The following is a 23,162-nucleotide window of genomic DNA, read 5'->3' on the forward strand; positions in this document are numbered from 1 at the left end:
CTTGCCCTGTTATGGGTTGTTTCCCTCCTGGAATGGGAGAGACACAGGTATTCTGTGAGATGTAATAGAGCTTTCACTCTTGGTGGAAGGTTGGAGATGTCCGAGGGAAATGAGCAGACAGTGCAAAGCACATGTAGGGTCAGAGGTGCCAGGGAATATGGTTGGTCACAGTGAGTGATGGAAGACGTTGAATCAAAGTGGGAGCCATAGAGCATGAGCCTTGGTGGGAAGTGGGTACAGTAGCAAACATGGAATGAATGTGAGATATCAGAGAGAAGATGGGGGCCATAGGCTGTCATGGTCCTGGTAGAAGATCTTTGACTTTTTGCTGTACATTCCTCCAAATGGTTGATACTTCACTGACCTGGCAACCTCAAAGCAGGCTGGTATGGTCTGGTGTCATAGTCTTCTCTGCTGTCTTGGAGAAACAGGATGTTTCACCCCTGCACCACCCCATCCACCAGGACCTCCAGCACACTTCCCTCAAAGTAGGGCGCCAATTTCTCCACGTCTGTCGGGTATCACCAGGCTAACAGTGCTAATGTGGGGGCACAATGGCCTTTAAAATTGGTGTCAGCACCAGAAATAATTGGTCCAGTTGTTCTGAGTACTATGAGTAGTAGAATGGAGCTTGAATTGGATGTGAGCGGCACCGTAGTAATGTGGTACATAGTTAATGAGGTGAGGTGGTAAGATGTGGCAAAAAAAAAACCCACTGGGTCTCACAGACAGAAACCTTCCATGAAGTTTGAGAAAAATGACCATAGCTTAAAAAAAAGATTCAGTCTCCTGTGTTATTTCGCAAAATGGAAGGCCAGTGTCAGTATCTTTGGTGGGATTTTCATGAAGCAATCTGTAATCCTAGGATAAAGCCTCACCAAACCCATGTATAAAGTACGAAGTCATTCCTTCAAGGGTGCAGTGCCAGATAGTTTCACCCAGTAACTTATGGCAGATTTCAGTCCACCTCCTAATTGTTGGTTATCAAGCTGCTTCGGCAGAGCGTGAGCGTTAAATAAATTGTCTTTTCAGATTTGGCACTGTAGATGGAGTGAGATTGGGAGAAAAGCCAAATGGGGGACGAAAGAAAAATTATGTTTCACGGAGCATTAGAATACTTTAATATATTGCAGGCCTCTCATACATAAAAATTCGACTTTACAATTTCGAACTAATTTAGTTATGCCTTTGCCTTATGCACTCGTCGTATAAAATGACCATTTTGGAACTAGGTAGCAAAAATGACTTGTGCAGAAGTTAAAAGAGAAGGGGAACTTCAATTAAGTTGGATTCAGGCAAGCTGACCTTTTTATGAGCAAGCATGAGTGCAAACGCCTCTAAAAGGACTTCCCAATGTTCATCAATCGGAAGTTTGACACTGCTTAATACTATCACCCCACTCCCCAAAAACTCTGACAGCTTCATTGTCAAAGTTCATTGCCCATTGAGATTCTGAATTTTGATCTTTATTCCCAATCCCAGAAGTAGCATGAAGCTCCAGCCAGTATCTTAGAAGTTGTTGCCAGGATCCTGGAAATGCGCTAATATCTGAGAGGTCAATGTATCAACATTTGCATTTCTAATACAGGCAAATATGAAATCTTCTGCTGACAATGATTGTGAGTAGATACTCCGGGTGTGGAATCTCCTTCTCAGCCTAGCATCAATGAGATTAATTCTAGATAAATCCTGAACTCCCTAGCTCTGATTAAATGACTGGTCATTAACCAGGGACTTCCCAGTTGGGCTTCAACTCAGTAAGTGCATTTACTCACAGATCCAGTAAAGCAAGCTCCAGAATGGCCCTGACAATTTTGAATTGAATACTTTGTATCGAAATTCTGCAAACTAGCCTTCCTATTACAAACAATCCCTGCTGTACCTTAATCTTAAAAATGCAACTTTCAGCAGTCATGCAATCTTTACTACATAATCTGTTATCACATGACAGCATTCTGATTAGATGTACAATTCAGAAAGATAATCCAAATGCCCTGTTTTAGAGTTCCGACAGCCGCAGAATTTTGATGTTGTACAGCTATGCAACCCAGCTGAACTGACAGGTACTGTGTAAAAGATTGATTCACTAGTGATTTTGATTTCTTTTTGGAACTCCAACCTTTTTTGCCTTTTTGTGTTTGTGTCATGTCATATAAACTGAAAAAAATATATAAATCACAATACATGTCTCAAACCCTAACATTAAAAATATTCTAGGTTTTGGCATAGCTAGAAATCACAAATAATCTGGCAAGTAATTGGGAAAGCTTCAGCAAGGTATTAAAATAGCTATGAGATTGCACCATGTCTCATTAAGCAGCAAAGGATATCAAAACTGCACAATGCATTGGCACAAAGACACTGAGAATAGTTGATGGATTTTAGTTTGAGATAAATGAAGACAGGACTGACACTGATGAGGATTTTACCAAGATGGAACAATCCTGTGTTACGGAAACTAATGACATCTTTGAACACTACGTTTGCAATTGGGACCAAGTTACTGGTGAAACAATAGAACTGTATGTTGGGAGTCTCCATAGCGTAACTAGAATAAATAGTTCAAGATCATTTACCGACAGTTAATCAAATATGGAATATTCTTGATATACAAAACAATGGCCAAAGTAAGATCTGCAGGAATCTGAAGAAAGAGTTGGAAAAGCTAGAAATCTCCACCTCACCACATTTTTAAAACTACAATCCTGGAAATGTGCACAGGTAGTTCTGCTATAACACGTGTTTCGTTAACACGAATTGGCTGTAACGCGTTTGGTAAATAGGGGACGCTGTTTAGATAACATTAACTTTCTGCTGTACAGGTATAGTGATTTTCTATAGCGATTTCCCTATAACGTGATCTTCTATGGCAATTTTCTATAGCATGAGGTCACACAAGAACGGAACTATCGCGTTAGAGGAGTTCTACCTGTAAATGGACTGTGGCAGTTTACATTTGTGGCTCACTACCACATTCTCAAGGGCAATTATGTATAGACAATAAATCCTGACAATACTTATGACCCTTTAATCCTGTAAATTATTTTGTAAAAGTTAATCTATATCCATCTGAAGAAAGCTCCAGAAATCTTGAAGCAATATAAAAGGGATCCAGCAAAATGGTCTTTGCACTCAGGGATTTTTTTTTTGTATGCATTCATAGGATATGAGCAACAGTGACTGGGTCAGCATTTATTGCCAATCCTTAATTGCTTGAGAAGGAGGTGGTCAGTCACATATCTAAACTGCATCAGTCCATTTACAGAGTTCCAGGATTGCTGTTCGCATAATGAGATGAGTTTGAGATTTTTAGGTTTGCTTATCCCTTTTATACCTGAGACGATGAAGTGGTGTCTTTTATACTGTTATAGACCATTTGATGTAGGTAATGCCCATGAAGGAAGGAATTCCAATATTTTCACTCAGTGACAATGACAGATCAGTGATACAGCTCTAAACTTGGAAGCTGTGTGGTTTGGAGGGAAATTTGCACTGGTGGTAGTCCTATGTATCTGCTTCCCTTGTCTTTCTCGTTACTGAAGATTGTGGGTTTGGAAGGCTCTGTCTAAGGAACCTTGGTGAGTTGCTGCAGTGCATCTGTCCAGGTGCTCCAACAGCATCCTAGAAATAAGTAAATGTTCAAAACAGTCGATCAAACAGAAAGTTTCATCCTGGATGATCTCAAGCTTCTTGAGAGCTGTTGGAGCTGTGCTTAACCAGAAAGGGGAAGAGATTATATTGTACTTTTGCTTTGTAGATGGTGGACAGATTACAATGATTCAGGAGGTGAGTTACTCATTGCAGAATTCCGATCATCTGACCTTCACTTGTTACAGTGGTATTTAAAAAGCTGGTTCCATTCAGTTTCTGTTCAATGGGAACCCCCAGGAAGTTGACATTGGGGATTACTAAGGGCAAGGAGTGATCAAAATCTATCCGATAGGCTCTTTGATAATTCAGGTAGCAGAGACTTCCAGCATTTTAACATTTGACTGCTTACATTCAGCAAAGCACATATTAAACAAATTGGTGGAAAGGTTAGTGAAATAGGTCCTTGTGTTTTATTACAAGTAGCTCCAAGTGGATTATGTCAGTTAGTCATATTCAAAATATATAGATTGTGACAAAGATTTATGAGGCTAAGCTGATGTGCCATTTCTCCATCAAAACTCGCAAAACAAGACCTACCAATTGTCAAGATGTCACATTTGTTCCACTGCATTCCAAAGTGTTAGCAGAACAGTTAGCCACAGGAAATCTGATTGTAAAATAACTTGTCAAAACTACATTAATGAGTTTGTGGATGTGAACATTTTTGGACTGGCTTGTTGCACAATTCAGTGAGTCCTTTTACTGATGTAAGTGATGAAAGACAATGAAAGCCGTTAAACATGATGACTATCCATTACCAGCAATAAATAACATCCTATCACAACTAACAAAATTGAGCCTATCACTATCTTTAACAAAAAAGAAGACTGGCATGTGACATTAGAAAACAAAATAAGTCCGCTGACTCCTGTTACAACATTTTGGAAAATAGAATTGCCTGCAAATTGTTAAGATCAAGTCGACAAAAATTCCTCACTTTTTACTCTTGAGGTTGGCACCACAGAGCTACTGAGTTTTTAGAAGAGTAAGTTTTCAATGCAATATACACTTGACCATACTTCAATTTATCAAGAATCATTCCAGTCGAATCTTTTAAGGTAATCAAAACTGGGGAGCCATTCTTTTGTAAAGTCATTCACGAAGGTAAAACCCATTCTGAATTCTACAATATAGACTCACACATTGGTGAAATTGTGAAAAAAAAATACAGTTCTTAAATGGAGAGGATTTTCGTTCCTAATTGCAGTTCTAGAGCAGACTTCCAAGCCTATTTTTAAAAAGTTATGATTTGTAGTCAGTTTTCTCTCAGGGCTGGATCACTTCATTTCAGATACAGCCACACCATTTTTAAAAAGAGAGACACCTTTCTCTTGTTGTTGATGGATATTAATCTATGTTACTGTTTTCTGCAGCAGGTTCCATAAAAGTATATTCATGGCTTTTCAGAGGAAGAGTTCTCAATGTGTGAATCCAGGCCCACGATGGGGTCAATCCATTTCTATAAAGCCATGTCTATTCACACCCACACACGCGTGCTGTGCATTATTAATTTTGTGCATGCTCATTTAAATGGTTTTGTCTCTAACTTGGTCTGGCTGTGAATGGAGGAGGGTGATGGGAAGTGGGGAAGAAGGTGAAGGTCTGAACAGGTATGAGGAGCGGGGAGTGGGGAAGGTGAAGGTGTTATCAGGGGTGGGTGGGATGGGGAAGAAGGTAAAGGTGTAAATGGGGGAGGACATCGTGGAAGAAGGTGAAGGTGTGAACAGGAGTGGTGGAGGAGAGCCTCCCTAGTCTCCCTTTGCACAACCTCAGATCTGCCCCCCATCCTCACTCACCCCTGTCCTCAATCCACCATGTCTCTATGTCCACACTCCACCGTGTCCTCATTCCCCAATAGCCTCACACCACCCCGTGTCCTCACATGGCCTATTGTTCCTTCCTGATTTCCCTCCATGTCCTCACTTCTCCCTCCCATACCCCTACTTCCCCCAATGTCTTCACTCCCCCAATGACTTAACTGCTCCCTCCCACAACCTCACTCCCCTATGTGTTCACTCCTCAGTCGGCTGAATGGCTGGTTTGTGACATAATCTGTTGCCAACACTGTGGGTTCAGTTCCTGAACTGGCTGAGATTACCATGAAGGATTTTGCTTCTCAACCTCTCCCCTCGCCTGAGGCGTGGTGAGCTTCAGGTAAAAGCACCTTCAGTTATCTATCTCTAATGAGAGAGTAGCTCATGTAGTTTTTTGGTGACTTTACCCTTACCTGACATTGAGAAAACTCATCCTCATTTGAATGTTTCATTGCAAGCTATGCATTGCGGATGATAAATTTTTAACTAATTATCCTTTGATAGCTTTTTCAGGGTTGTGTGGACCATTTCTCCCATGTTATTCAAATTGTAAATCCCTGTGAGTTTGACTGCTTTCTAGCCAACCCATTCTTTTACTGTCTTATTTCAAACAAAAGCCCAAGGCTTTTAAATTAAATAAATGTTCTGTGGTACAAGACTTCAACATTGTTAAAAGCAGACTAGATGTTGAAGCTTTTCATCTTGCACTTAACAGAAGTAGGACACAAGAAACAGGCATGGTTTGAGAATGAGAAGAGGGTGCTGTTGGTTGGACCATAATTGGCACAGAGATGCAGAAAGTTAACTATCAATCTTTAGACCAAACAAGTAGACTTGGATAGGTCAGAACATTGCCATGGGGACATAGGGAGTTTGGATGTCTCCATGACCTTTTTTTTCTCTAACGGTGCAATGTATATATAAATTCCTTTTGGCTCCATAAAACAAGGTTCTCATTATTCATGTACATAACTGTTAGCATATGCAAATGCCTCACACTGCAGGCCCAGCTGATGAGCTTAAATTGGCCAATGAATCTCTTAGCACAGTCTGGATTATTTAATAAATTATTTTCAATTGCAGGTTCGCATCTAATAGTAGATATACTTTGTTGAGGTCTATAGGCATGGGCTGGTTTAGTAGGAATGACATGCTGCCAGTTGTGAATGGTTAACGCGACATGTTTGGTATGGTCCAATGTGATGTATTTGTTATACCCGGTTGGCAACCCACTCACTTGATGCCCTACTTACCCAGTACCCTTCCACCTTCCCAGCTAGCATCCTACTCAACTGACACTCTACCTACCTGGCACCTTATGTCCTATCCATCTGGCACCCTCGCACCTGACACCATACTTTCCACTCAGCTTTACTTTCCATGGGTGCCATCTTATTTACCAGGCACACCACCCACCTGGCACTGTACTTGTTTGGCACCCTATCCCCTTACCCATTTGGCACTTTATCATCCTGGCACCTTCATATCATATTTACTGTTTGACAACGCCTGTCAATATGACTGTCCGAACCATTAAATGTCAGAATACAGCAGCTGTCTGCTGTGTAAAAGGGGCATGGTTTGCTTTCTCCCAACAGTTCTGTACAATGAAAGAACCATCAGAATGGAAACATAACTCCAACCTGATTGGAATCCCCTGTCAGAAACATAGACCACCCACCTTTCAGAAAAACCAGCCCAACATTTCTATTAATGTTGTTGAGAAAGAAAATAAGTTTGGACGTTGGAATGCCAAAAGTAGAAATTAAATTCATGCTCTTTTCTTCAGGTTTCAGCATTCTGCTCATGAAGAGTTCGAACATATTTTAACACTGATTCCTTGTGTAGTTAAGCTAAATACACTAACAAATCTTATTTTTTCATTTTAATTACCACTGAAAATGACTGGACTTCTCAATGAATATCAGTGGCCAATTGCATAATGTATTGGCTAGTAAGAATCAATGTAAAGTGTATTACAGTACAAAATTCAATTCCATGCTACATTGACTCTCTGCAAACTTGCATCTCGGAGACTAAACAATTGCAAAGTGCTCGGCTGAATTCCCTCAGGCTCTATACATACCTAAATTGCTTCAGGGTGGTTTATTCCAAATCCGTTTAATTTTGAAAAGTGATGGAGAGCAGACTTGCTAATGTTCATTTGCCCAGGCTGTGTTAATTTACTCAAGTACTATTCACATAAGCCAGACCCTGTTTAAGTACCCAGGTTCTGTTGATTTATCCAGTACCCTGTTTGTGCTACCAAGTCTTGCCCTGAAATCCCAACCACTTGCTCTTAGACCGGATCTAAACACAAAATCAGTTTAAATGCTCAGACATTTTGATCTTTTGAGAGCTTGTTTCTTTGTTAAACCTTATTTTACTAAATGCCATGTTGAGCTCTTAGAACAGAAAAATTCAAATTGGCATACATGTCATCTAATTTTCCAATCCCACAATAGTTAAGTATTATGTGCAAACCATGTGCATCAGTGATACAATTATAGATTCTGATAGCCTTAGTTCCATTCTTCATTATGTGAATAAATTCAGACAGGGGCAATTAAATGTTGTGTCATCCCCAATTGTTGCTGAACTGCTAGGAATATGAAAGCTAGGTAAAACACAAAGGATTGATAGTGCAGAATGGTGAAATGATCAGTAATCTGTATGATTTACCTATGTGCAGGTCATGGAAATTAAAAAGTCACATTCACAAAGATTATCAACTTATTCAGTCATTGATATTAACCAATCACATAGAAAAATCAGGTCATTCAACTTCTAATTGAAACTATAAACATTGCTGCTTTGTGGTGAAATGAAAACAAATCCAAAACCATAGTGATACAATCAGTAAATACAGGAAATATGCAGATCTGGCAGTATAGTGGAGAATGAGATAGAGTTAATGACCAAGATTTCCCTTTCAACAAGTGCCAGGGAAGGTATTGGGAAGTGCAACTAATCGGCCGGGTTGGCACTAGAGAGGATATGTTCCTTTTCTGCCAGCTCAGACATTAGATTCTTGGAAAGAAAGTCTATGGTCGACCTTCCCAGTTCTCATAAGGCCCGTAAGTGGTCAATTAACAACTGCTTAAGGACCTCCATTGTACCTGGTCTGCAATTATTTCAGCTCCAGGAAACCCAGCCTACTCAACAAGTAGATCTGTAGGTCGTCATTTTGAGTGTGGGAGGGGAGTAGAGGGGTTCTTAATTACTTTCTTTATCTGTGCATGACCGTGGTAGATCTGGGTGTCATTTCTTTATAAACAGCCCTCACTGTTAATCCTGATCTTTTCTCTTCTCATGATCTACGAATGATGCAGTGATAGGCTTTTTACCTTTGGTAGGGTATTCATACCTGACAAGGTAATACTTACGGTAACTCCTGTAACATAAGCACTAGTTGTGAGTGATATGGTCCTAAAAGATTCAATAGACACTCATAACATCTTTTGATATCTAAAGATATTACAATCATAAGCATTGTAATGTCTGGTCTAGCACTGAGTAATTTGGATTCCTCCACTTCCAGCAGAGTGATATTCTTAAAGTGACCCCAGTACAATGTGGCCTTAATACCATCAGGTCACATGATATGATGGTGAAGATATCATGAACATGCCTCTGAAAGATAACGATAAAAATTCATCATCATCTGAGAAAGAGGAGACAGGTAAATGTGAGTTTCAACCCTGTTATATGAAGCTGTTCTTCTCAATTTAAAGTATTTCACGTAACTGAATACTTTTCTGCAGTGTTTCATAATACATTTATCGTTTCAATAAAATTCTGACGAGATAATATTCTCTGGTTATGAATTGCGTGAAACATCTCAAGAGACACTGTAGTATCTTAATAGCATCCATTTGCTTGTAATTACTTGTAGCTCAGCTAATGCTTATGAGAATAATTTCCATAAAGATATGCACTTTGAGGCTAAACTCTAAACAAAATGCATTCAATTTATAAGCGATTCTCTTTTCCTATGTCAGCCCACATGGAAAGCTGGTTAGGAGTTTGAGGAAGGAAGCTAGCCTGTAGATTTAGTTGATTGTAAAGAAAAATCCTTTGTTATCATTTATCTCATCATAATGCATACTAATTGTATATTTTTATTTGATAATGAATTACATATTATTTCTTGATGAACATGCAGTAACAAAGATCCAATTGTTATTGAACTAATTATCATCACATGTCTGTGATGCAATATGACAAGACAATGTCCTAGCTTCATAGAGTGCTCCCTCCATTATATTGTGTGGCATTACCACTGTGCTAAATGGAATAGACTGAGAAAAAAAGGCACACAGTAGCTGAAAACTGGATCACTAACAGTAGAAGAATTGAAGTCCACCCTTTTAACTTCATGTCTCGACATATGCCTCAATCTACTACTTCCATTGATCTAGGAGATCAACCCCATTCAATAAGGAGTGTACAACAGCATGCCTATACCTAAAAATGAAGAGTCAGTCTGTTGAAACAACACAGGACTAGGGCCATGCTAAAAAGTGAAAGTAGTATGTTATACATGGAGCAATGATCCAAAAGCCAACAAATTAGGCCATAAATCTGCAGTCCAGCCGCATCCAGTTTTGAGTGGAAGTAGATCATTAAATAACCCACAGAATGTGTAGATTCCATGAAAATCCCCATCCGTAATTATTGCACAGCCCAGTGTCTTGGATCACAGAATGTATCCAAGCAGTTCCTATCAGATTCCGTTAAGTGTAGCTAAGATAAGGCTCAACAACAGCAATTTGCTTAAATATGAACATTTATTAATAATAAAAGACGAATAAAGAAAGTAAATAAAAATAAAAATAAGAATAAGTAAATAAAAAGAATGAAAAAAAGAGAGAAAAAAGGCAATAAGCCTCATGCCCTTCTGCCCATCGGGTCCCCTCAATCAACAGCTGGTTTGGAGGCTGAGGTTGTTCCTGGCACTGTTTGTGATCCTGGTCCGAGGTGAACTCCAGCGACTTCGAACAAAACTCTCTCTCTTATATGGTGGAACAAACAACCAGGCACAGAAAAAAACAACTGCAGAAAAGCACATTGATTGTGCGAGCTTCGGCACGTACAGGAATGTTCACAGGACTCATTCAAGGTGATGCAGCAGTCGAATATCATCAACAAGTTTAGCCCTTCAGCCCATCCTATACAGCCAGCCCTTCAGAAAAGGCTGATGCTTATATTAACCAGAAGAGCTGAGTGAAAGATCCATCTCAATCTCTTCCTCTCCAGCAACACAAAAGTCAATCTTTAGCCAATTCAATTCACATGGTATCAAGAAATGGATGTGCACTTTGAACACAACAAAGACAACAGGCCCTGACAATGTCCCAGCTGAGTTGCTGAAGACCTGTGCTCGAGAATGAGGCATGTCTCTTTTTAGGCAGTACAGCTATATCATTGTCCAGCAATGTGGATATTTACCCAGGTATATCCTGTCGAGAAAACTCTGGATAATTTTCAATTCAGATAAGTACTTCATCAAAGCCTATTGATTTGGCTCAGTGGTCAGCACTGCTGCCTCACAGCGCGAGGGATCCGGGTTCGATTCCACCCTCGGGTGACTGTCTGTGTGGAGTTTGCACATTCTCCCTGTGTCTGCGTGGGTTTCCTCCGGGTGCTTGGGTTTCCTCCCACAGCCCAAAGATGTGCAGGGTAGGTGGACTGGCCATGCTAAATTGCCCATAGTGTTCAGGGATGTGTAGCTTAGGTGGGTTATAGGGGAATGTGTCTGGGTGGAATGCTCTGAGGGTCAGTGTGGACTTGTTGGGACGAAGGGCCTGTTTCCACACAGTAGGGATTCTGGATTCTGTAGGGATTCTGGATTCTGGAAAGGACTTCAATATTAGCAATGTGATAGGAAATGTCAATGAGCATACTGTCAAGTGGAAGTAAGTAGCACCACTAACCTGCTTGAGACATTCAGTTTGGTTTTCAACAGAATCACAGTCCCTCATTAAAGCTGATCAAATATGGACAAGTAAATTATACAGATGAGGGCAAAGTTTCTACTCAACATCAAAACATTTAAGCAACTGTGGCATCAAGGGGACTCAACAAAATTGAAGTCAATGGGAATCAGGAGGAAAACTTTCCACTGATGTATTTGCGAGGTGATGCAGTTTGGAAGATCCAAATCAAGAGCGAACTACGTGGTAAATGGAAAAGCCCTGGGGAAAATTGATACACAGAGAGATCTGGGTGTTCAGCTCCATTGTACCCTAAAGGTGGCAACGCAGGTCGATAGAGTGGTCAAGAAGGCATACGGCATGCTTTCATTCATCGGACGGGGTATTGAGTACAAGAGTTGGCAGGTCATGTTGCAGTTGTGTAGGACTTTGGTTCGACCACATTTGGAATACTGCGTACAGTTCTGGTCACCACATTACCAAAAGGATGTGGATGCTTTGGAGAGGGTGCAGAGGAGGTTCACCAGGATGTTGCCTGGTATGGAGGGTGCTAGATATGAAGAGAGGTTGAGTAGATTAGGATTATTTACATTAGAAAGATGGAGGTTGAGGGGGGACCTGATTGAGGTCTACAAAATCATGAGAGGTATAGACAGGGTGGATAGCAAGAAGCTTTTTCCCCAGAGTGGGGGACTCAATTACTAGGGGTCACGATTTCAAGGTGAGAGGGGAAAAGTTTAAGGGAGATATGCGTGGAAAGTTCTTTACGCAGAGGGTGGTGGGTGCCTGGAACACGTTGCCAATGGAGATATAGAGGCGGGCACGATGGCATCATTTAAAATGTATCTAGATAGATACATGAATGGGCAGGGAGCAGAGGGATACAGATCCTTGGAAAATAGGCGACAGGTTTAGATAGAGTATCTGGATCGAGGCAGGCTTGGAGGGCCGAAGGGCCTGTTCCTGTGCTGTAATTTTCTTTGTTCTTTGTTCTTTGTTCTTTGATTGATTGGGCTCTAACCTAACCCAAAGGAAAATGGTTATCGTTGTTGCAGGCCAATCACCTCAATGTTTGAACTTTGCCGCAAGGATTCCTCAGGATATTGTCCTCAGCCCAAACATCTCCACCTGTATCATCAGTAAATTGACTTCCAAAAATTTCAGAAGTCAGGATGTTTGTTGATAATGGCACAATGTTCAATTCCATTTATAACTCCTTAGTTTATGCCCAGATATAACCAATGCCAAGCAATGACATCTCTAGTAACACAGTCTCATCATCTCCCTGGATTGTCAACTGCTTTATCCCCAGTGATTACTATTTCTTTCTTGTCTTATCCTGTCACAGGATGTAGGCATCACTGGCAAATCCAGCATTTGTTTCTCTTTTCTCATTGCCCTGGAAAATGAGCAATTTGCTCAGCCCATTCAGTGGAAAGTTACGAGTCGACCACATTGCTGGAGAAGTCACAGGTTAGATCATGATTGCAGAGTTTCCTCCCAGTGGGACATTAGTTAAATCAATTGGCTTTTAGTCGTCATTATTGACGCAAGCTGCATATGCTAGATTTAATAATTGAGTTAAAATTCCACCAGATGCCATAGTGGAATTTGAACCCATTTCCCCTGAGCATTAACCTGCAACTCATGAGAGGCAATGGCCTCATAATATTATTGTTAGACTATTAATCCAGAAAATCAGCTAATGTTCTGGAGACCTGGGTTCAAATCCCACCACAGCAGATAGTGGAATTTGAATCCAATAATAAAATCTGGCATTGGGAATCCACGAACCACCACGGAACCATTGTCCATTGTCATAAAAACCCATTGGATTCACTAATGAACTTCAGGGAAGGAAATCTGCCATCCTCATCTAGTCTGGTCTACGTGTCACTCCAGGCCCACAGCTATGTCGTTGACTCTCAATTGCCCTCTGAAATAGCCCTACAAGCCATTCAGTTGTACCAATTGCTACAAGTCTCAAAGAAATGAAACTAGACTGATCACCTAGAATCTACTAAGGCACTGGAAAAGACAACAGTAGAAGCAGCCCTATCAACCCTGCAAAGCCCTTGTTGCTAATATCTGAGAGCTAGTGCCAAAACTGGGAGAGCTGTCTCACAGACTGGTCAAGCAATGGCCTTACATATTCATACTCACTCAACATACTTTACAGGCAATGTCCCAGTCACCAGTATCACCATCTCTGGATAAGTCCTATACCAGCAGGACAGACACAGTGAATGTGGTGTCCCTGTGATATATTACTTGGGAGGGAGTTGTCCTGTGAGCCCTCAACATCGATTCTGGACCCCATGAATTCTCATGACTTCGGGATAAACACGGGCAAAGAAACCTCTTGCTAATTACCACGAACCATCCTCCCTTGGCTAATGAATCAGTAATCCTCCATGTTGAACAAATCTTGGAGGAAGCACTGAGGATGGCAAGACACAAAATGTACTCTGGGTGGAGGATTTCAGTCTCCACCACCAAGAGTGGCTCGGCAGCAGCGTTATTAATCAAACTAGTCGGTTTCTAAAGGACATAGCTGCCAAACTCGGTCTGTGGCAGGTGGTGAGGGAACCAGCAAGAGGAAAAAACATACATGGCTTCATCCTGACTAATCTGCTGGCTGCAGATGCATCTATCCATGACAGTATCGATAAGAGTGACAATCCCACAGTACTGGTGGAGATGAAGTTCCCCTTCACATTGAGAATAACCTCCATCGCTTTGTGTGGCGTTATCACTGTGCTAAATAGGACAGACTTTGAACAGATCTAGCAACTTGAGACTTGGCAACCATGAAGCACAGTGGGCCATCAACAGCAGCAGAATTATGCTCCAGGAGAATCTACAACCTCGTGGCATAGCATATTTCCCCACTCAACGATTACCATCTAGCCAGGGATCAATCCTGTTTCAATGGAGAGTACAGGAGGGCATGCCAGGAGCAGACCAAGAAGATCTGAAAATTAGTGTGTCAACTTTGTGAATCCACTAAACAGACTACTTTACACGCCAAACAGCATAAGTACCAAATCATTGTCAGAGCTGAGCACTCCGACAACCAAGGGATCAGATCTAAGCTCTGGAGTTCTGCCACATCCAGTCATAAATTATGGTTGACAATTAAATAACTCACTGGAAGAGGAGGCTCCACAAGTATCCCCATCCTCTCCAATGATGGAAGAGCCTAGCACAATAGTGCAAATGATAAGGCTGAAGTATCTGCAGCAATCTTCAGACAGAAGTGCCAAATGGATGACGCATCTCAGCCTCCTCTAATAGACCCCAGCATTACAGATACCAGTCTTCAGCCAATTTGATTCACTCGAAGTGATATCACAAAATTGTTGGAGGCAGTGGATACTGCAAAGGCCATGGGCCCTGACAGTATTCATGTAATAGTACTGAAGACTTGTGTTCCAGAACTTGCTGCTCCCTTAGCCAAGCTCCTTCAGTACAGTTACAACACTGGCATCTCACCAACAATGTGGAAAATTGCCCAAGTATGTCCTGTATACAAAAACAGGAGAAATCCAACCCAGCCAATTACCCTCCCATCAGTCTACTCTCAATCATCAGTAAAGTGATGCAAGGTGTCACCAATAGTGCTATCAAGCAGCACCTGCTCAGCAATAACCTGCTCAGTGATGCCCAGTTTGAGTTCAGCTGCAGCCACTCAGCTCTTGATCTCATTACAGCCCTAGCTCAAACATGGACAAAAGAGCTAATTCCAGACATGAGGTGAGAATGATAGCCCTTTGACATCAAGGCTGCATTCGACCAAATGTGGCATCAAGGAGACCTAGCAAAACTAGAATCAATGGGTATCAGGTGGTAAACTCTCCAGTGGTTGGAGTCATACCTGGTGATGGTCATGTTTATTGGAGGTCAGTTATCTCAGCTACAGGACATTTCTGCAGGAGTTTCTCAGGGTAGCATCCTAGACCCAACCATCTCCAGCTGCTTCATCAATGACCTTTTCTTCATCATAAGGTCAGAAGTGGGAATGTTCACCGATGATTGCCCAATGTTCAGCATCGTTTGTGACTCCTCAGATACGGAAGCAGTCCATGTTCAAACACAATAATGTCTGAACAATATCCAGCCTTAGGCCAAGTGGCGAGTAACATTTGCATCACACAAATGCCAGGCTGTGACCATTACCAATAAGAGCCAATCTAAACACCGCCCCCTGACATTCAATGGTGTTACCTTCACTGAATCTCTCACGATCAACATCCTGAGGGTTACTGTCAACCAGAAACACAACTGGACTCACCACATAAACACAGTGTCTACAAGAGCAGGTCAGAGGCTAGGAAAACTGCAGTGAGTAATTCACCTCCTGAATCCCCAGAGCCTGTCCATCATCTACAAGGCATAAGTCAGGACTGTAAAATTCTCCACTTGCCTGGATGGGTGCAGCTCCAGCAACACTCAAGAAGCTTGATACCATCCAGGACAAAGCAGCATTGGCACCAAATCCACAAACATCCACTCCCTCCACCACTGATACCCAGTTACAACTGTGGGTCCTATCTACAATATGCACTGCAGAACTTCACTAAAGATCCTCAAGCAGCACCTTCCAAACCCACGACCGCTTCCACCTGCAAGGTCAAGGAGAGCAGATACATCAAAACACATCATCTTCAACATACCCTCCAAGCCACTCGCCAACCTGACTTGGAAATATAACGTTGCTCCTCCACTGTCACTAGGTCAAAATCCTGGGATTTCCTTCCTAAGGGCATTGTGGGTCAACCCACAGCAGGTGGACTGCAGCTCACCACCACCTTCTCAAGGGCAACTAGGGATGGGCAATAAATGGTGGCCAGGCGGCAATGCCCACATCCCACAAAAATGAATTAAAAGAACCATCCAGACTGTTACAACAAGGTTCATCTGCTCCTATTCTGCTCCTATGATGCTGCTTGGCCTGCTGTGTTCATCCAGCCCTGCACCTTGTTGTCTCGGATTCTCCAGCATCTGCAGTTCCTGCTATCTCTCATCCAGACTGTTAGTTCAGAGACATTAAAGCTACACTGTCATTTTCCCTGAAAACGGGTCACAAGTGGCCGCCGTTGACTAGAAACTTAACTGGACCAGTCACATATTGTAGTTAGTTGAAGAACAGGTAAAAGGTTAAGTATTCTACGGTGAACAATTCATTCCCTACCTACCCAACACATGTTCACTATCTACAAGGTAAACATCAGGAATGGTATGGAATACTCACCACTTGCCTGGATGAGTGCAGCTCCAAAATTTCTCAAGAAACTGAACACCATCCAGGAAAAAGCAGTTGTGGTGATTGATACCCATCCACCAACTTAAACACTCATCCTTCCAGCACTGGTGACAGTAGCTGCAAAGTTTATAATCTACAAGGTATACTGCAGTGATTCAGCAGAATTTCTTCAAAGGAACCTTCCAAATTTGCAGATGGACAAGGGTAAGAGATACATGGGAAACCCATTATGTTCACCTTTAAACTATGCATCATCTGACTTGTAAGTATATTGTGCTTCCTCATCATCACTGGGCCAGAATCTTGGAACTCCTTAACAGCAGCTCACCTTAAGCTCTCATGGGCAAATTGAGTTGGGCAATGAATGGTGGTATGGATAGACCATGAATGAACCAAAAACCTAATTGTTCCTATACAACTTAGCCTAGAACAAAACAAACCAACTCATGAATCCAATAAATTATATTATGAAAGATAGTACAATTTTACAGTCACTCGATAACACAGAATTTCCTGAAAAGACACTTATGGCTGAAGATTTTCATCTCGCACTCAACACAGCAAATGCAAGAATGGCAAACATCAGTGCTGGTGTAATATCAAGTGTATCGGCCATATTTCCCAACGTTTGGCTGACCAAGTCAAACACAATGTTTTTTTTTAAGTTGTTCATAATAAGCAGAGTATAGGTTGTAATCAAACCCCAAAGCATGGAAAATCTAAAACAAAATGTTGACTATTTGATGGGATTCTGCAATTAGGCAGCATTTAATGATCCCTGAAAATCTTAATAAGCTACGCTAACATCTGATTTAAGACAATCCGTCAAGCTTGTAACACATGCTGCTAGAAGCCGCATATAGTACATTCATACACAGGGATGTGTTCCCTGCAAACAAAAGCTATAAGCTCAAGCCTTGTGAGAGATAGTAAGAACTGCAGATGCTGGAGTCAGCGATAACACAGTGTGGAGCTGGAGGAACACAGCAGGTCAGGCAGCATCAGAGGAGCCGGAAAATTGAAAATTTCCTGAAGAAGGGTCCCAATTCAAAACATCAACTTTCCTGCTCCTCTGATGCTGCCTGGCCTGCTTTGTTCCTCCAGCTCCACACTGTGTTATCCCCCACATTCAAGCCGAATGCCTTTTTTTTGTATTACCAGGAGGCAGAGAGAACCAAAAGCTCCTTTGCTGCTTTCTCCATGGCAACACCTTAGCCAAGCAATGCCATTTCTCCTGCAATGTAAATTGTTGTGAACTTCTGAAATGTGGCAATCTTATTAACTCTTTCCTGTTTTCAGGGTATAGATGACAGCTTAGAGCTGGAAATTCTGACTGGCAAGTTTCTGAGGTAAGTGCTGAACATCGCTTGCCTTTGTAACTCACCAGAAAACAGAAATTGGTTGGAATACCCACCGTCAGCATACAGTACATAATGATTAAGGTCTTAATGAAGACACTGATGCCAAAATTCCATTTTTACAAATGGTTTGAGGGCTCCAGAGTTTACTAATGCAAATGATTCTACTGAACATTGAAAATGTTACATTTCTAAGGAATTCCTTTGTAGATGAGTTTTCCCCAAGGCTCAGAGGGAGGCCATTCAGCTTCCCTGTCCTGGTTTTGCCTTTCCATCCCTGCACTGCATGGAGTCATACGGCACAGAAACAGACCCTTTGGTCTATCTCATCCATGCTCACTAAGTTTCCCAAACTTAAACTAGTATTATTTGCCCACATTTGGCCCATGTTCATCTAAGCCTTTCCTATTCGTGTACCTGTGTAAATATCTTTTAAATTTTGCAACTGGGCCTGCATCTACCACTTCCTCTGGCATTTAATTCCATATGCACAATTTCTGTGTGAAAAAGTTGCTCCTGAAGTTCCCAATCAATCTTTCTCCTGTCACCTTAAAAACATGCCTTCTAGTTTTGAAATCCCCTAAGCTAGTAAAAAGACCTTTGCTATTCACCTTACCTGTGACTCTCATGATTTTATAAACCTCCATAAGGTCACTCCTCAACCTCCTACATTCCAGTGAAAAAAGTCCCAGCCTACCCAGCGTCTTCTTATAAATCAGACCATCCAGTCACGGTAATGTCCTAGTAAATCTTTTCAGAACCCTTTCCAGTTTATTAATGGTCCTTCCTATAACAGGGCGACCAGAACTGCATGCTCCAGAAGAGGCCTCAGCAACATCTTGTGCAACCTTAACATGATGTCCCAACTCCTATACTCTAAAGAGAAATCAATATTCCAACACTTTGTGAAGCAAATCATCAATGAGTTGATCCAGAGTTCATATAAATTTTATAATGTTAGCCAAGTCTCTCCATAGTACCAAAGCCGCATAGCTTCCTTTCACTCTTAGATTTAAAATACTAGAAAATGCAGAAGCAGATATACAACTATGTCCTACCATTCCAGCTGATGAATTCTTATCAGCAGCAATTTTAGTGCTTAGCAAGCAGGGAGATCCTCTTAGAGAAAAATCATTAAGAGGCTGAGAAAACAAGAAATTTATTGGTCATGAGTTCATTTTAATGGTTGAAATATAAAACTTAATTGCCTCAAATAAAATGTGCCGACATTAGCTCTTATTTTATGCTCTGCGGAATACTCACATTCTCAGCACTCTTTGTTCTCCTTTTTCTGTTTGTTACCCTTTTCCTTACTTTGCTCCTTGCACCCACATTGGCAGAGTTCCCATCCACAAATGCCCATTTTCTAATGGTGAGTTTGTAAAATATAGCCTCTTTGCTGCTCACACAACTATTCAAATGTGATCCAAATAATTGGAAAGCAATCATCTAATTCTCTGGCTTTCTGATTTCAAAAATATCAGGTTTCTGTGTGGTTGAAGAGTTCAGATGACTTACTATAAATAGAATGAAAGTGATCAGGTGATTAACGAAACATGTAGGAACAGGAGTTGGCCATTAACTCTTCAAACCTGATCTACCATTCAATGAGATCTATAACCCATATACCCATGTTTGCCAATACCTCTTTTGGTTAACAAAAGTCCATCAATCCCAGCTTTAAAATTAATAATTGATCTATTACATCAATTGTTGTTGTGGAAAAGTGTTTCTGAAGAAGGGTCATTGGACTCTTAACTCTCTGTTTTGTCCGCAGATGCTGCCAGGCCTGCTGAGTGTTTCCAGCTATTTCTGTTTTTGTCCAATCTTAAATGATTCTTTAGATTTAGAAGTGTTTCCTAAATGCAATGCCAGAAGCTTTGGTTTTAATTTTTTCACTACATTGATCTGCCACTGTGTCACGGACTTTTGCCTTCACCAAAATAGTTGTACTTAATCAGCTAATAGTTATGCAATAATGTATGAACCAGATGTACGAACAGAGTTACAAAAGATTCAACAGACATTTATTATTGCTCCTGATATGTCCATATATTACAGTTGCAGACAGAACTGGGCAAGTCTGAGGAAAGGTCACTTGACCCGAAACGTTAACTCTGATTTCTCTCCACAGCTGCTAGACTTGCTGAGCTTTTCCAGCAATCTCTGTTATCTGATTGTTATTTTGTTGCTATGTATGATACCTTGTTTTGGGCTGTAGTATTTCCTTCATTACCAAAGTGATTTAAATTCAGAAGTATTCCATTGGCTATAAAGTCTTTTGTCATTTCCTGGGAGCATGAGAGGCTTGAAATTAGCGTAAAATTCCCTCCTTCTTTTCAGGAGGTTGAACTTTCTCCATTGAATTAGAAACAATCTCCTGACAAATTTTTGAATCTGAGAAAAGGAAAAATTCAATGAGTGTGCTTTTTTTTGGTCACAGTCCAGTGACTCCATGTGAAAGTGTGTTTACACTGGTCAAAGACTGAATAAAACTGGTATCTACTGCCTTCAGTTGTCACATTGCCTACTACTGTTTAGCCAAGACTCAGACATGAAAAATAGCCACATGGATAAGATATTGAAATTAATGTAAGATTGTGTTCCCACATTATTTACTGAGAGAAGAAAAATGCTCAGAAAACATGGACCTAATATATTAATGAACAATGTCTAAGACATTAATTAAAATAATTATTAAATTGCAGACCTGACTAAACTAAGCCAATCTTTCATCATAATTTATTTATGCACTTTAAAACTTATTTTAAGCAGACTCTTATACCATCTAGGGTTTTAGATAAATGTTTGGTCACGAACCTGTCATACATATTCTGCTACATTCAAAAATAATGTAATTTATGCAACTGTTAAGCTTCATTGGAATGACTTAGGGTGCAATCAGAGGAATTTTAAAATCTCCATGCAATTTATGACTTTCACAAACTATCTGCGCCAATTAGGCCATATTACATTGTTAACTTAAAGGGACAGAGACAAATATGCCTAAGTGAAAATCCTACCTTTTCGACAATTTTAGTGGATTAGCTGTTTGAGGTGGAGGTTTATATTCAATAGAAGAGAATTGACAAGATAAAAGAAACACCAAATGCATCACTTAGATGACAGGATGCTTTTGCGTGATAGATTTTCAATGTGAGCATAATAAAAGTTTGAAATGTAGCAAGTTTCTCAGACCATCTCAAAGATACACAACAACAAGACTGATTAGGAATAGATACCGTGGCTTTGTGCATGGGAAACCATGTCTCACAAATTTGATTGAGTTTTTTGACAAGGTGACCAAGAAGATAGATGACGACAGTGCACTAGACATTGCCTACATGGACTTTTGCAAGGTCTTCAACAAGGTTCCACATGGTAAATTGGTTAGCAATGTTAGATTACATGGGATCCAGTGAGAGCTAGCCAACTGGGTGCAAAATTGCATCTCCTACCTACTAACCTCATCCCACCCCCTTGACCTGTCCATCCTCCCTGGACTGACCTATCTCCTCCCTACCTCCCCACCTACACTCAGCTTTACTGGCTCCATCCCCGCCTCTTTGACCAGTCTGTCTCCTCTCCACCTATCTTCTCTTCTATCCATCTTCTATCTGCCTCCCCCTCTCTCCCTATTTATTTCAGATTCCCCTTCCCCTCCCCCATTTCTGAAGAAGGGTCTAGGCCCAAAACGTCAGCCTTCCTGTTCTTCTGATGCTGCTTGGCCTGCTGTGTTCATCCAGCTCTACACCTTGTTATCCCTGGGTGCAAAATTGGCCTGATGGTACGAGAAAGAAGGTAAAGAGTTGTTTTTGGCACTGGAGGCCTGTGACCAGCAGTGTAACACAAGGATCGGTGTTAGGTCCACCGTTGTTCATCATTTATATCGGTGATTTGGATGGTAATACAGGAAGCATGGTTAATGAATTTGTGGATGACACTGCTGGAAAGGCAGGGACTTTTTTCCTTGGAGCATAGGAGGCTGAGGGGTGACCTAAAGAGATTTATAAAATCATAAGGGGCATAGGTAAGGTGAATAGATAAGGTCTTTTCCCAAGAGTATGGCTGTCCAAAACTGGAGGGCATAGGTTTAAGGTGAGAGGGGAAAGATTTAAAAGGGACCCAAGGAACAACTTTTTTCACACAGAAGATGGTGCATATATGGAATGAGCTGCAGAGGAAGTGATAGAAGTAGATGCAATTTCAAAATTTAAAAGACGTTTGGACAGGTACATGGATCAGAAGGGTCTAGAGAGATATGGGCCAAATGCAAACAAGTGGGACTAGTTCAGTCTACAAAACTTAGTCAGCATGGAGATGTTGGGCTGAAGGGCCTGCTTCCATGATGTATACCCCTATGACTCCATGAGGAGCAGCTTGCATGACCTCTGGGACAGGAACTCCAAAGTTCATGATCTCTACTTTCTAGAAGAACAAGGATAGTGGACATATGGGAGCAACGTTCACCAACAAATTTGCCTACAAATTCACACACCATCCTGACGTAAAACCATTTCACTATTGCTTCATTTGTATTAGGTAAAAATTCTGGAATTCCCTCCATAACCACTGTGTGTTTGTAACTATGCCACAAAGACTGCAACAGTTTAAAAAGCAGCTCACCATCATCATGCCGACATCATTATCAAAGCCCCAGCCTTTGAATCAATAAACAAAAATAGTGAAGCAATGAAACTGTTTTGTTTGTACAAGTGTTCACTCAAAGGAGAAATATGATCAGTTAACTTTACAGCTCATCAAAGCAACAATACTTAGATGGATCAGTGTTACAAAAGTCCTTCACAGGGTCATCAGGATCTGAGACTTTGGTCTCTAGGGCAATTCCTAATTCTCAAAAGGATTATTTCAGAGAAATCTCATGAAGCCTAGCTGCAAACATCTCAGGGCTATGAATTCAAAACAAAGATCAATTGCAACATTGCAACCAGCCCTTCTTCAGCCTATACACTGGTGAAACCTTCCCTGATACCTTTATTATTCAAGGTTTATAAAAGATAAGTATTGGTTGGCCAATCTAGAACAAATGGTTATAATCTCTAATTTGGCAACAGAAAAAGGTAACAGGAAGTCAAAGGTATCTATTCCACAGAAAAGGGTCTTTCCAAAATAGGAA

Source organism: Rhincodon typus, chromosome 12, assembly GCF_021869965.1.
Source record: "Rhincodon typus isolate 14 chromosome 12, sRhiTyp1.1, whole genome shotgun sequence".
NCBI classification, from domain to species: domain Eukaryota; kingdom Metazoa; phylum Chordata; class Chondrichthyes; order Orectolobiformes; family Rhincodontidae; genus Rhincodon; species Rhincodon typus.